The following is a 12,880-nucleotide window of genomic DNA, read 5'->3' as shown; positions in this document are numbered from 1 at the left end:
GAGATTTAAAGAGACAGGCCACCAGGTCTGCCTGCTGTGAGGGGCCTGGGTAAACTCCCTCTCCACCTGGGTCACTCCCACTGCCCCCAGCCAGTGCAGGGAGGGGAGGCCTGCTGAGAGAATGGAGAGGCCTCCTTGGACTTTGGGACACCCGGTGACCTTTTATAGATAGGCCTGGACAGGTCAGTCTAGCCTGAGAGACTTGAGTCAGTGAGGGAGGATGGGGGAATCAGGCAGGGCACTAGGTTTGAGGGGCCCACGGTCCCCAGTGAACACACCTTCCTCACAGGGTCTTTGGGCCTCCCGTCCTGGAGACGTAACTTTGCTTAATCTCTCGCCTGGCCCAGAATAGGGACATAAATACCGAAAACTCTCACTCCCCTCACCAACTTGTCCTGTAAAGGGCCAGACAGTAAATATTCTAGGCCTTGCAAGCTGCATACAGGCACACGGAATCTGACACACATTCCTCTTTGTTTTTATAGCCCTTAAAAGACGTAAAATCCATTCTGAGCTCACGAATTAGGGCAAAAAAATGACGCTGTGGGCAGGATGTGGCCTCCTGGACAGAGTTCGCGGACCCCTACTCCGGAATTCTAGAGACTGTCCCCAACACGACATATAAAGAGTGGGCTGCCAAGTAACATACAGGACACTCAATTCAATTTGAATTTCAGATAAACAACAAAGAACTTTTTAGTATAAATATGCCCCCAATATTGCAAATGTTTTCTCTGGCAACCTCCAGCGGAGACAGCGTTTATTCACCCAGTACTGCCTGCCGGACCCTTAACTAAGTCTTCCCACGTCAACTCACATCGAACCTGTGAGGCAGGTATTATTATCAGCATTTTTCCAATGGAAGAAAAAAAATGAAGCTCGCAGTGGTAAAGGTCATAAAGCCGTCACCCAACGTCATAGAGCCAATTGGAGCAAAGGCCAGATTCAGCCCCTCCCCGGATGCCTAAACCCCCATCTTTCTGCCCTACCGCATTCCCTCATTCCAACTGGCAAAGAGCGTTCCAGAAAGAAGGGACCTGCACAGTCATACTGAAGAGTGATGACGGGAAGCACAGCCCATCCTGGTCCCACAGCACAGGACTCTGATGAGAGCAAGCTGGGAGGCCTAAGAAGATCCCTCTTTCCCCTGGAAAGGAACGGAGGCCCTGGCTTCTGCCCAGCCCACGCGCGAGCCAGGGACCCGATGGCCTGGGCCTGTAGAGTGACAGGTATGTGTGGGTCACTCGCAGGCTTCAGAGCCTGTTTTTTCCTAACCGTCTCTGATTCAGAGAGCTGGAGGGTACAGCAAGGAGTGTGCGCGCGTGTGTGTGTGGTCCGTGCCTGTGTGTGCGCCCGTGCACTGTGTGGAGGGGGGAAGGGAAGCTTAGGTGCAGGGGTGGGGTGTCTCTGTGGGTGGGGGGAGGAGGGCCACCCTCAAATCTAAAGAGACAGCAGCACTTCCGTTCCTGCTGTTGGGCCCAAGCCCAGGCCACGGAGCCTGAGCAAACAGTGCCATAGATTAGCTGCTTTCCGCACCCACCCAGGGGTCAGTGGGTTCAGGCTGGGTGGGGGGAAGACGCTGGAACCCAAACCTTGAACCCAGGACCTTTGTGCCCATTAAGCCGGCGTGTGTCTGCCTGCCGACCCACCCACCTTCTCTGTCCTGCTGGGCTCCAGGCAAAGACCCCCATTCAGGATAAGGCGCTGAGGTATTCATCATGGCGGGGAGGGGACCTCCAGGAGGACACGGCAGCCACTGCCAACTTTCCTTTCCTCTCTCACCTCTCTCCACCTGGCGCTACCTTTGCAGGGTCACCAGGGCAGATGGGAAATCGAAAACAGACTCAAAATAGGTGTGGAGGGCTGCAGCCCAGCCCCGATTGGGAACATCGGAGCTGCCGGATGCTGAGTTCTCTCTTGGGGGCATGGTTCCTCAGCCTGGGCACAGCTGATCTAGCTTGTTTGTTTTTAATATCTATTTATCTGTTCGCTTGTTTATTTGGCTGTGCCAGGTCTTACTTGCGGCACACGGGATCTAGTTCCCCGACCAGGGATCGAACCCGGGCCCCCTGCATTGGGAGCGTGGAGTCTTAGCCACTGGACCACCAGGGAAGTTCCCAGACTGATACTTTGGAACAAGTAATTCTGTAGTGTGGGGCGGCCCTGCACATTGCAGGATGTTTAGCCGCCACTCACCAGGTGACAGCAGCACCCCTGCCCCTCTGCTCAGCTGTGACCATCAAAAGTGGCTTTAGGCATTGCCTGAGGTCCCCCAGGGAGCAAAGTACTCTCCCTTGAGAACAACTGATTTAGGGCCCAAAAGTGTTTACATATAATTTTTTTCTGGTTTTGTCCCTCTGGGTTTGTTTCATGTCTTTCTGTGTTTCCCTCTCGTTTTCCTCTCACCGCTTCTGTCTCTCTGCAATTGTATCTGTTCCCTTGGTCTCTGTGATGGAGAGTGTGGGGTGTGTGTGCATGTGTGTGTGTGCTATGGGGTGTGTGTATGTCTGTGGCCATGACTCTGAGTGGTCTCTCTGTGGAACCCTGGGTTTCTTTCTCTTGACCTCCGCCCCTGTGTTTGTTTCCCTGTCCGGCTTACTGTGTCCCCCCATCCCTGCTCCCTGCGTCCTCCTGCGGGGTCTCTCCTTAGCTGGGTTGTCAAGTGCAGCGCTGGCTGGGCAGGCCAAGAGGCTGCAAGGATGGAGCCAGGCTGGGGCAATGAGGTTAAAGCCACCTCTCACTCAGCCTGGAGTTTGGTCCAGTCACTGGGTTCACAAGCCCTTGTGTACCAGCTCAGAAAGCCTGCACGACAGCAGATGACAGGTCGGCGGGTGAACACACACACATGCACACACGCACGCACGCACACACACACACACACACACACACACACACACACACGCACGTCACAAGCTCCGCCCAGGGGCTCAGCCAGGATGGTGTTCTGCTTCGGTGTCTAAATTCCCGGGAGCCAGGTAAGCCGGACTCTAGAGCTGGATTTCTGGCCGCCTGGATGGTAGTTTGTGCTAAAAGCCCTCCAAGGTCCTTTTCAACTCAAACATCCTGTGATTCTGAAGAAACATGAGTCACGTGGGGTTGCACGTGTACACACGGTCACCTCGGCCTGCACAGGTCCGGAGGTCTGAACTGTGGCAGAGGCCTTGTGCACTTTTCCCCGCTACGTGACCTTCGTTCCCGATCCCCTCTTTTCATTCCAATTGCTAACTGTAGCTCCATCCCTTTGCCCCCTTCTTACAACCTCTCCATCCTCAGCCTTGAGCCGCTGCACCAAGGGGGACGTTGTATAGCAGCTGCCGACTCTCCGCTTTCGTGAAGAGAGCTGGGGGAGGCCTTGCAGCTACTCCTGCCTCCCCAGCTAGGTACGTGCACGTTACCTGACACGTTTCCGCGGGGCATGTTTCATGTCAACTGAATCAATATGTCATAGCAATGTTTTAGAAGGGTTGTTTGTGTTTGCATATGTGTCTGTTTCCTAGCATCCTCGTAATTGTCTGTAGATTTTAAAATTCACAGGCATTGGCCCTCCTAGACCTTTACCCCGTTGCACAAGGTGCCAAAAGGGCACAGATGGCCGTATGGATGTGAGCATCCCCCCCTCCCCCCGGTCTATTTCTCTCCACCGCCGGTCAGTTCTCCCCCTCCCTCCCCACCTCTGCAGAAAGACTGATCAGCCTTGAGAGCTCTCACTTGGTTTCCAACCTCCTCCCACCCCTCAATGATTTTGAACATCTTGTGTCCTAAATCAGCCATCCAGGAGGTGACAGGGAAGGGGGTGGGTGCTGGTTTGGGGAGAAGCAGGTACTGGCTCCCCTGGTTTGTGAGAGGCTTGACGCTTTAGAGGGAGCCCCGCGGAGCTCTGACCCGACCCTAACTCTCTCTCCAGGTCTCTGCAGGCTGGGGTCAGGACTCGTAGTCCCAGTGTAGCCCCTCTGGAGACACGGCAGGGTGCAGAAGGGTGTCCACAGCCTTCCCAGGGCAGAGCCTCTGGTCCTGCTGGCCAGGCTTCCTAGAGCCTTTTTCCTCCCTCTCTTCCTGGTCAGACCCCAAGGCCTCTCCCTTCCACAGCCAGACCCCTCTGCTCTGCCATCTCCCTCGATGGGCTTTTACCCACCTTACCTGATCAGAGGCACTCTGCTTGCAGACCCGGAAGTCAACCAGGAATGCAGTTGCTGAAGCGTGCACAGCTCCCAAAGGAATTTCCAAATGTGCCCAAGGGAGCCTGGCTTCTGGAAGAGGCATAGAGGGAGCAACTGATACGTAATCAAAACAGCTGCGTTCCAGCTCCATTTTCGCCAGAAATCACGGTGGGACCTCGGCCCCATCACCTTTTAGTGTCCGGATCTGCAAGAATAAGGACTCTTTAAGTTTTAAGATTTCCTGCTCCTTCCAACACTCTCTACTCCCCCAGGTGGCCCCCCTCAGCTCCCACATGCAGAGAGGATGGAGGTCCGAAGGGGCCCCTTATCAGAAAGGGCTCTTATCCCTCAGGTGAGATCTGACTCTGAATCACAGGGACAGATGCTCCACCAAGCAGAGAGGAGAGAGGGGAGGGAGGGAGAACACGGGCACATATGGCTTCTAATCATCCTCTAGCCTTAGACGTGGCAGGACTCTGTGGTCCTGAGCGGGGAGAGGGTGAAGCTCCCCCGCCATGGGGACCCCCAGGGCTCCGGACAGCCAGCCAGAGCTGGGGACCAGGTGTGTGGTCCTCCTGACCAGGCAAGTGTGGCTGGCTCTCCCCTCGACTCCACTCCGCTCTGGGCAATGTCCCTGGACACTGGGCTCGGGGCGTGTGGGGAGGGAGTCTTGAGGCCACTAAGCCTCAGGGAAACACCAACGGTTTGGTGTTCAAGAGACAGGATCTAGCCATTATCTCACATCGGATCACTGCTATTAAAAATCCGAGCCCATGGGAGATTGGCACTGACATATACACAGTACTATACGTGAAATAGGTAACTAATAAGAACCTGCTGTATAGCCCAGGGAACTCCACTCAATACTCTGTAATGACCTATATGGGAAAGGAATCTAAACAAGAGTGGGTATATGTGTATGTAAAAGTGACTCACTTTGCTGTACAGCAGAAACTAACACAACAGTGTAAATCAGCTCTACTCCAATAAAAATTCAAAAACAAGACAAAACAACAACAACTAAAAACCCCCAAGCCCAAAGGAAAACCCCTTTCCAAACGCAGGTGTGCAAACCGTAGCCTTTCTAGCAGCCCTGCAGTGGCAGATTTTCTTGGCAATCTCCCCCCAGTTTGTCCCCCACCTGCATTTTTTAGTCTCTTTCTCTCCCCCCGCAAACAATCTCAGTGAAACAGCAAACGGGGTGATGATAAGAATGCTCAGATTCTATTTATTTAGCCCAGGCGCTCACCCAAACACTCCACCACGTCTGTCATAAAAACCAAGCGAAATGCCAGACCTGTTATACAAGCAGCGGCAGTAGTTGAAGGTGGGGAGGGACAGCGGGAGCAGGTAGGCGCGCTGGGTCTGAGAGTCGGGGAGCGGGGTCAGAGCGGCCCAGGGGTGGGGGGTGAGCTGGGGGCCACCGCCTAAAGACCCCGCCCAAGAGGCAGACCTGACCTGAGGGGAGCTCTCTGCCTTCTCCTCAGCCCTCGATGGAGAGGCAGCCGGCAGAGGGGGTGGGTCTCCCCTCGGACTGCGGGGCAGTGCCAGGCTGGGGCTCGAGGGGCCGGGCAGATTCTAAGGCAGATACCTGAGGGGGACGGCATCGGTGGGAGGCTGAGACGAGGGGCGAGAGGCCAGACCAGGGGGCCATGAGGTGGCGTCCGGGCTGGGAACAACGGAGGGACAGAAGCCAAACGCTACGTTCTGCAGATAGCTGGCTCCTGATCAGTTCCGGCCCCACGTAGGCAGGTCCCTGGTCAGCCACGGCAACGGCAAGCACAAGGAAATAGAGAAAGCGACCTTAGCCATTCTGCACCTTCTCTCACTCGCCTGCCCCACTGCCTAGGCTTCCAGGACCCGGTGCCCTCCCGGGTGTAAGACCCCCGTGCACCTGGGGTGTGGCCGCGGGCTCTGCTTCTGCACAGGGGCGCTGGGACCTGCATGGGGGCCCTGGCGGGGTATGCAGTGAGCTCCTGATAAGATTGGCTCACAGGCCAGGAGGTATCAGTCCAGCATCCACAGGCTCTGCCCTAGGGGCAGTTCTCAGGCCACTGGCTCCCTTCCCTGACCCCTCCCCCTTCTCCAGGACATGCTGACTCCCAACTCCAAGAGCTGACTTTGACGTGTCCCCAAGCTACAGGGAAGTCCAGAAACCGGTATGCAGTTGGGGCTAGGCCTAAAATCTTTGTGCACGGGACAGAGTACAGGACACCTCAGAACCCTGGGCTGTCCACTGGAGTGTACGTTGGAGGTGCCGGTGTGTGATTCTGTGGCCAAGGTTGTGCCCATCATCGAAGGTGGCAGATGGATGTACTAAAATGTCTGCTGTCAGAGGTACATGAGTGCCTGTAATATCGAGCTAAGATGTCCCTGCAGTTCTTGCTGCAGACTTGGTGCAGAGGGTAGCCCTCTACCCACCGGGTCTAGATTTGTCCATCTGTCCGTACAGATGGGCAAGGGAGCCATCATGGCGCTAGGTCTCTCCAGGAGCCCAGAAGCCATGGGTTGGTGTCCTGCTCTGCCCTGGTGAGCTCTGCGACCTCAATCACAGGATCTCCCTGAGAATCAGCCTGCTTGCCTGCAAAATGCAGGTAACAATCCTGCTGCAGGATTTTTTCTGTAGGGTTCTTGTTAGGATTAAAGAAGATAAAGAACATTAAACATTCTATATACCGAACAGTGTCTTATGAATGACTGAGAGTCATTTGCTTTGTCATCTTTGCTTGGGCGGGAGTGTTTGAAATTGAACACATCCAGGAAGTAACTTTCAGATGTCAGAGCTGTCTTGTCTCTGGGCCCTGAATCTCGTGGTGGAAGGAGCACAGGCCTTGGAGCCAGATACCTCTGGATTCAAACTCTGCTAATTACTAGTTGAGCGATCTTGTACAGTTAAGGTCCCCCGCTCTGAGCCTCAGTTTCCCATCTACGAAATGAGCAGTCATACACACTTGACCTTCGGCAAGGAACTCACCCTCTCTGGGCTTTAGTAACTGTCTGTAGCTAACGTGCAGGCCTGTTACGGGACTCAGATGAGGCAGGTGTGGCAGGTGCCTGGCCCGTGGCAAACGCACAGTAATAGCCTCTATACTGCACCGAATTCACACTGTCCCTTGACCTGGCTGTCTTCCGCCTCTTACTTGCAGAGCCTCAGAGGAAGAGGCTAAATCACACCGTGTTCTTCTCTCTCCCCGTCTGAGAACCTGGCACAGAGAATACGTTGAACTGTGTTTTATGGAGAGTGATCTGTACCAAGGAAATTGCAAGCTATTGGTCTGGCCAAAAAGTTCGTTCGGGTTCTTCCATAACACCTTACAGGACACCCAAACGAACTTTTTGGCCAACCCAATATTTGGTGGGTGCCTGTCCTTTCCTAGGCCCCAAAGGCTAAGGGAGGGCTCAGTGTGCAAGGGAGGGGCCCAGAGGTGACAGAGGAACAAGGGAAGGTGGCAGGGGATCACGTGTACGTGGGTGGTGTACATCAATACCCAGTCACGCACAGAGAGAACGGCTTCTGCCCCTGAAAGGGGAATGGACCTGCGGAAGGGCGGCAGGGACCAGCAGCTGGGATGAAGGGAGGGTGCGGCCTGCGCGCAGCAGAGGCCCCGTGCCTGCAGTCACTCTCTCCATCCCAGCTGTTGGTCCTGAGCCCCCACTCCTGGCTGGCCTGGGACTCCGGGGTGGGGTGGGGCGTGATGACTGATGGAAGCCCGAAGCCATGGGGCCTGAGAGCCGTCCCCTTCTTGCCTACCAGGTTACTCGCAGAGGGAGAGAGGAGATGAGAAGTGGAGGCTTCCGGAAAAAGGAGGAAGAATTGGCAGCTGTGTCCTCTAGACCTGTGAGGCTGGGGCGGGCTGGGGCCTGAGGATCCCTGGGAGAAGAGACTAGCCAGCCATGTGGGGTAACATGCTCTGACCCAGGGGCAGGAGACAGTCTCCAAGGCCTGGGTCAGAGGTCAGTGACCTTCATGGAGCCAGAGTCTGATATATCTGTCTGTCTCCCTTACCTTCTTATCTCTGAATCTGAAGGCCTGGCCCGGAGAGAGATGAGTGGCGAAGGCCTGAAAGAGGAAAAGTAGGAGAAGGCAAAGGTATTGCAATGACAAGGCTTTCCGTCACTGAAATGCTGGCAGCTCGCGTGCTTTCCTGTGTGTGCTGCTGTTTGATGATCACAATCACAGCAGGTAGACAAGTCAGAAGTCATCAGCTAATCCCGTCGCAGAGCAGGAACCGGACACTGGGTTTTGACCTGTACCCATCACCCCCGAAGGGCCCTGTCTGTCCAGTGGGGCTGCTGCTGGGGATGAAGAAGTTGGCAGAAGGCAGCGGAGTGGCCCTCACGTTAGCTCAGCACCCAAGGCACCCCTGGTCAATGAATTCGGAGGTGGTGGCAGCGGGGAGGGTGGCAGCGATGGTGTCTGCGGGAAACTCGTGCCAACCCCCCTCAGTCGACCCCACAGTTTGATCGGGAAGGAGTCCGGCAAGCAACCAGCCGAAGGAAGCAAAGCAAACCACTGGCACCTGTGCTCACACAGCGGACCCCTCCCACAGACGCCTGCTACCGCACAGGTGAGTGGGGACCCCCTGGCTGCAGCCTGGCCTGGCACAGTCCCCGCTCCGGCCCCGTGGCCGTAACTGCCGCCTCCTCGATGCCACGAACGACAAAGAAGCAATGCAGGCGATGGGAAGCAGGTGTGTCCAGTCCCACCCAGGTGGCTCCCGCCTGGCTGCCCTCCCAGGGCGGAGAGAGGGGCCCTTTGATCCAACCTCCCTGTCGGTGTGACGCCACTCTGTGTGTCAGAGTAGTTTCTCTCCTGGCATATTTCTCATTTTTTTTCTCATTAGCCTTAAGAAACAGGTGGGCCCAACCCAGAGAAGTCAGTGATCCTGGCTCCTACGTCCAAGTCAGGGCACTTTCTCCGTTTTCATCGAGTGATCTCGGCTGCTGGAGGGGCCTTGCCAGCCCCCATGTGCCGCCCCGTCTGTGCTCTCGGGGCCCACAGAGGCTCCCGGCCTCCACTCAGCCTCTCTCCCTCCCTCAGCTGCAGCGCCCCAGACCTCAGCTGGCCTTTCTCCAGCCAGCACCGGCGGGGGGACACTGGCCCTGCCCTTCCTTCCCTTGGCTGCAGGCAGAGCTTTTCTCCAGAGGCTGTACCACCACTGTCACCAGAACTCAGAACCTTGTCTGTCAAACACTTTGCAAGTAGCTGGGAGGCGACCCATTTTTAAAGTCCAGAGATACCTGTAAGAACACAACCTCTCATCAGCTCCTTGCCTCTGGCTGGTGAGGTGCATGGGAACCAGAATGTTCTGCTTCTCTATTCTGAAGAAACCAGGGAAGGGGGAGACAGGGGAGAACGGTAAGCGTTGGGGGTACCTGAAGACTTCCAGACGCAGGAACCGCAGTATTTCTGTTACTCTGTTTGCGTGTCCCAGTCTCTGCAGCCCCATCCAATGAGCGTGGCGGCCACCCTGTAGTCACTGGGACAAAAACATCTATCAGCTTAACACTTCAGCGCCCAGTTCACTTACTGCATCTGTCGTGCTGCGCAGCGACGCCTGGGTGTCTTTCTTTCATTTCTCACTTGGGCTCCTGCGGGCAGATGTAGAATCTTGTAGGTTGCCTTGAGTGCATCTTTCAGCGGGTACCACGTGCCGGCCGGTTTCGTGAGCTCTGCTGCTGGGATCCTTCCCTCTTTTTTTCCTTCTTCATAATATTCCACAAGCTCTCCTTTCCCCCTACTCGCTTTCTCTTTTTCTCTGTCTCTCTTTCTGTCTCTTGCACACACAGAAGTATATATAAGCTGAGAAAATTTCCCAACGATTACTGACGTTTGCATTGTTTTTTATCCTTTGCAATGTGTTTCCACCCCTATTATGTCTACACAAAGGCTGGTAATTCTTTTTAACCACCTTTGACAAATGGAAAACAATCTGAACTATGTCCAGTAGGAGAATTAGAATAAAAACAGGTCAATCATTCATAGATTTGGTTAATGAATATTTATTACCCACTGCATTGTACCAGGAATCACGCCAAGCACTGGGAATACAAAGATGAATAAGATGGGCATCACATTCTCCTTTGTGGAGCTTGCAGTCTGTTAAGGAAAACAGACATTTAAACAAGTAAGTACAATAAAGTGCAGGGTGTATAAGAAGAAGAAATTATGGGTGGCCTTGAAACAGAAGAGGCAGACTCCAACCTAGCCTATGGGTCAGGGCCCCCCACCCCCCAAAACACACACAAACACGATATACGATTGTTAAGCTGAGACTAATAGGATGAATAGAAGTTACAAAGATGGAAGGGAGGATGGTGCAGAGAGATAGAAAGGTCCAGAAACTGTGAAGGCCAAAGGGAAGGAAAATAGAGGAGGAATGAAAAATTCATCTTGGTGAAACAGAAGGCCAGGAGAGGTTGCCAGATGTCAGCTCATGGAAGGGCTTCCAGTCGATCACAGGTTGAGGCAGGAGTTGCATCTTACAAAGATCAATGTGGCTCTAGTGTGACTGAGAGATTGGAGAAAACCAAGACTGCATGCAGACAGCACAGAGAGGAACCCACTCCTGGACTTAAGGTGGGACATGATGGGTGCTCGTTCTGGAAGAATAGTGATAGGGTCTGGAGAGGTAGAGACAAATGAAACGGTCTTCAAAGCATATTAAATGAAAAAAGCAAGAAGTGTTTTTCTAATACATTGTACTATATTATATGTGTTTTTAGAGGAATATATACATAGGTATGGTCAGATATGCATAGAGTATTTTTGGAAGAATAGATAACAAACTTTTGTTTGTGAGAGTCCCTGGCGAGAGTCCATGAGGGGCTGGAACAGAGGTAGGAATGCTTTTTTCTCTGTATATCTTGTGTGCTCTTTGAATTTTGTACCATGTGGTGTATCATCTACTCAAAAGTTATTCTTTTTCAAGGGAGATGTTTTATAGAATCTATGAGACTTGAGATTAACTGCACATGAGAGTTGAGACAGGTGTGTTGAGGACGACAGCTAAGATTTGAGCTCAGGCAATCTTGCCTACTTATTTGGTTGGAAACACTGGTGGAGGAGTGGGTTTGGTGAGGAAGTAAAGCTGCTCAGTTTGGGACATGCTGAGTTCCAGGTGTCTGTAAACTATCCAGGTAGAGTTGTCTAATAGATAGGCATCCAAGCTGTTCATGCCTGGAGCTCAGGAGACAGATCTAAAGAGAAGGTAAGAAGTCGGGAATCATGAATGTGTGTGTGTCAATACCATCTACGGAGGCAGCTGGAACTTCCCAGGTGGTGAGGAAAACAGAGAGCCTTGTGGACCAAAAATATTTAAGGGATGGATAGGAGAGAAGCAGGCAAAGTAGGAGGCGTACGTGGCACTAGGCATGTGCTGGGAAGGGGTGAGTGGTCCACTAGCATCTGAACGCTACAGAGTTTGCGCAAGACTCGGATTGCTCAGTGGGGTTAGCTACAGGTAGATTACCTTGATGAGATCGCTAGCCGGAGAGGCAAGGTCAGATCACAATGGGGTGAGGACTCAGTGTGAGGTCAGCAGACAATAGATTCTTCTCTTAAGAAGTTTGGCCCCGAAGAGGGAGTAAAAAGATAGGGCAGGACCTGAAACGAGAAATGGGAGTTGAGGGAGGGCGATTACAATGTCTTTGCAGGTGGGAAAGAGCAGAGCATGGTTATTTGCTGACTAGCATCGCTAGGGGAATGAGAGAGAGGCTGAAGACACAAGAATGAGAGGAGTTACAGGACACAGTGATAGACAGAGCTGCCTGAAGAGACAGAAAGAAAACTGCATCTGGAACACAGATGGGAGTTTAGCTTTATACAGGAGAAGGAGAATTTCCACTGTGAAAGAAGATCAGAGGAGTCATGCTGAGCACGCTTAGAAACCATACAGCCTCTGTGTGTGTGTGTGTGCGCGCGTGTGTGTGCACGCGCACGTATGTGTGTGCGTGTATGTGTGTGTGCGTGTGTGTGTGTGCGCGTGTGCGTGTGTGTGTGTGTGTGTGATCCCTCACCGTTCTCCACTCATTTGTGCCTTGCATGAGAGTCTGGATGAACCTGTCTGTGGTGTTGCAAATCCCACTTACCTTTTTGCTGTTCCAGACCACAGTCCTCTTAAGAGTTGTTATGGCATTGCGGTCAGGGTAATGATAGAGCTGGGACGAGAAGGGCTGGAGGCCAAAGCGAGGCTGTAATGGGTACCCTGGACACCTAGTTTCCAATTTCCTTCCTGGAAAGGGTTGGCCCGGGCTCTATTATTGCTGTCTACCCCACAGTTCAGCACAGGGACAAACGGAGATGGGGGTGGAGGATGGCTGTTGCAGGAAACATGGTTGGGGGCCTGTTACCTCCAGAGGCAAGGATGAACAGCTGCTAACAGACAACCAGAGGCACAGGCCAGGGATGGTCTCATAAAACAAATGATGGGGCCATCCAAGCATGGAAAGGAATAATTTACCTCACATATTTAAAAACACACCAGGATGCAAATGAGATACAAGCACTTCAGACTCCAAGTCTCAAAAAACAAGGATAAGACAACCCAAAAATAACAACCAAAAAAACCCCCGAAAAAATTCAAAAATGGGCAAAGGACTTGAATAGACATTTCTCCAAGAAAGAAGATATGCAAATGGCCAATAGGCACATGAAAAGATGTTCAATGCTGTTAGTCGCCAGGGAAATGCAAATTAAAACCACAATGAGATACCACTTCCTA

Source organism: Delphinapterus leucas, chromosome 9 (assembly GCF_059928025.1).
Source record: "Delphinapterus leucas isolate spDelLeu-1000000601 "Yukka" chromosome 9, BTC_Dleu_Yukka2, whole genome shotgun sequence".
NCBI classification, from domain to species: domain Eukaryota; kingdom Metazoa; phylum Chordata; class Mammalia; order Artiodactyla; family Monodontidae; genus Delphinapterus; species Delphinapterus leucas.
The sequence above is the reverse complement of the archived record's forward strand: the minus strand, read 5'-3'. Positions refer to the sequence as shown.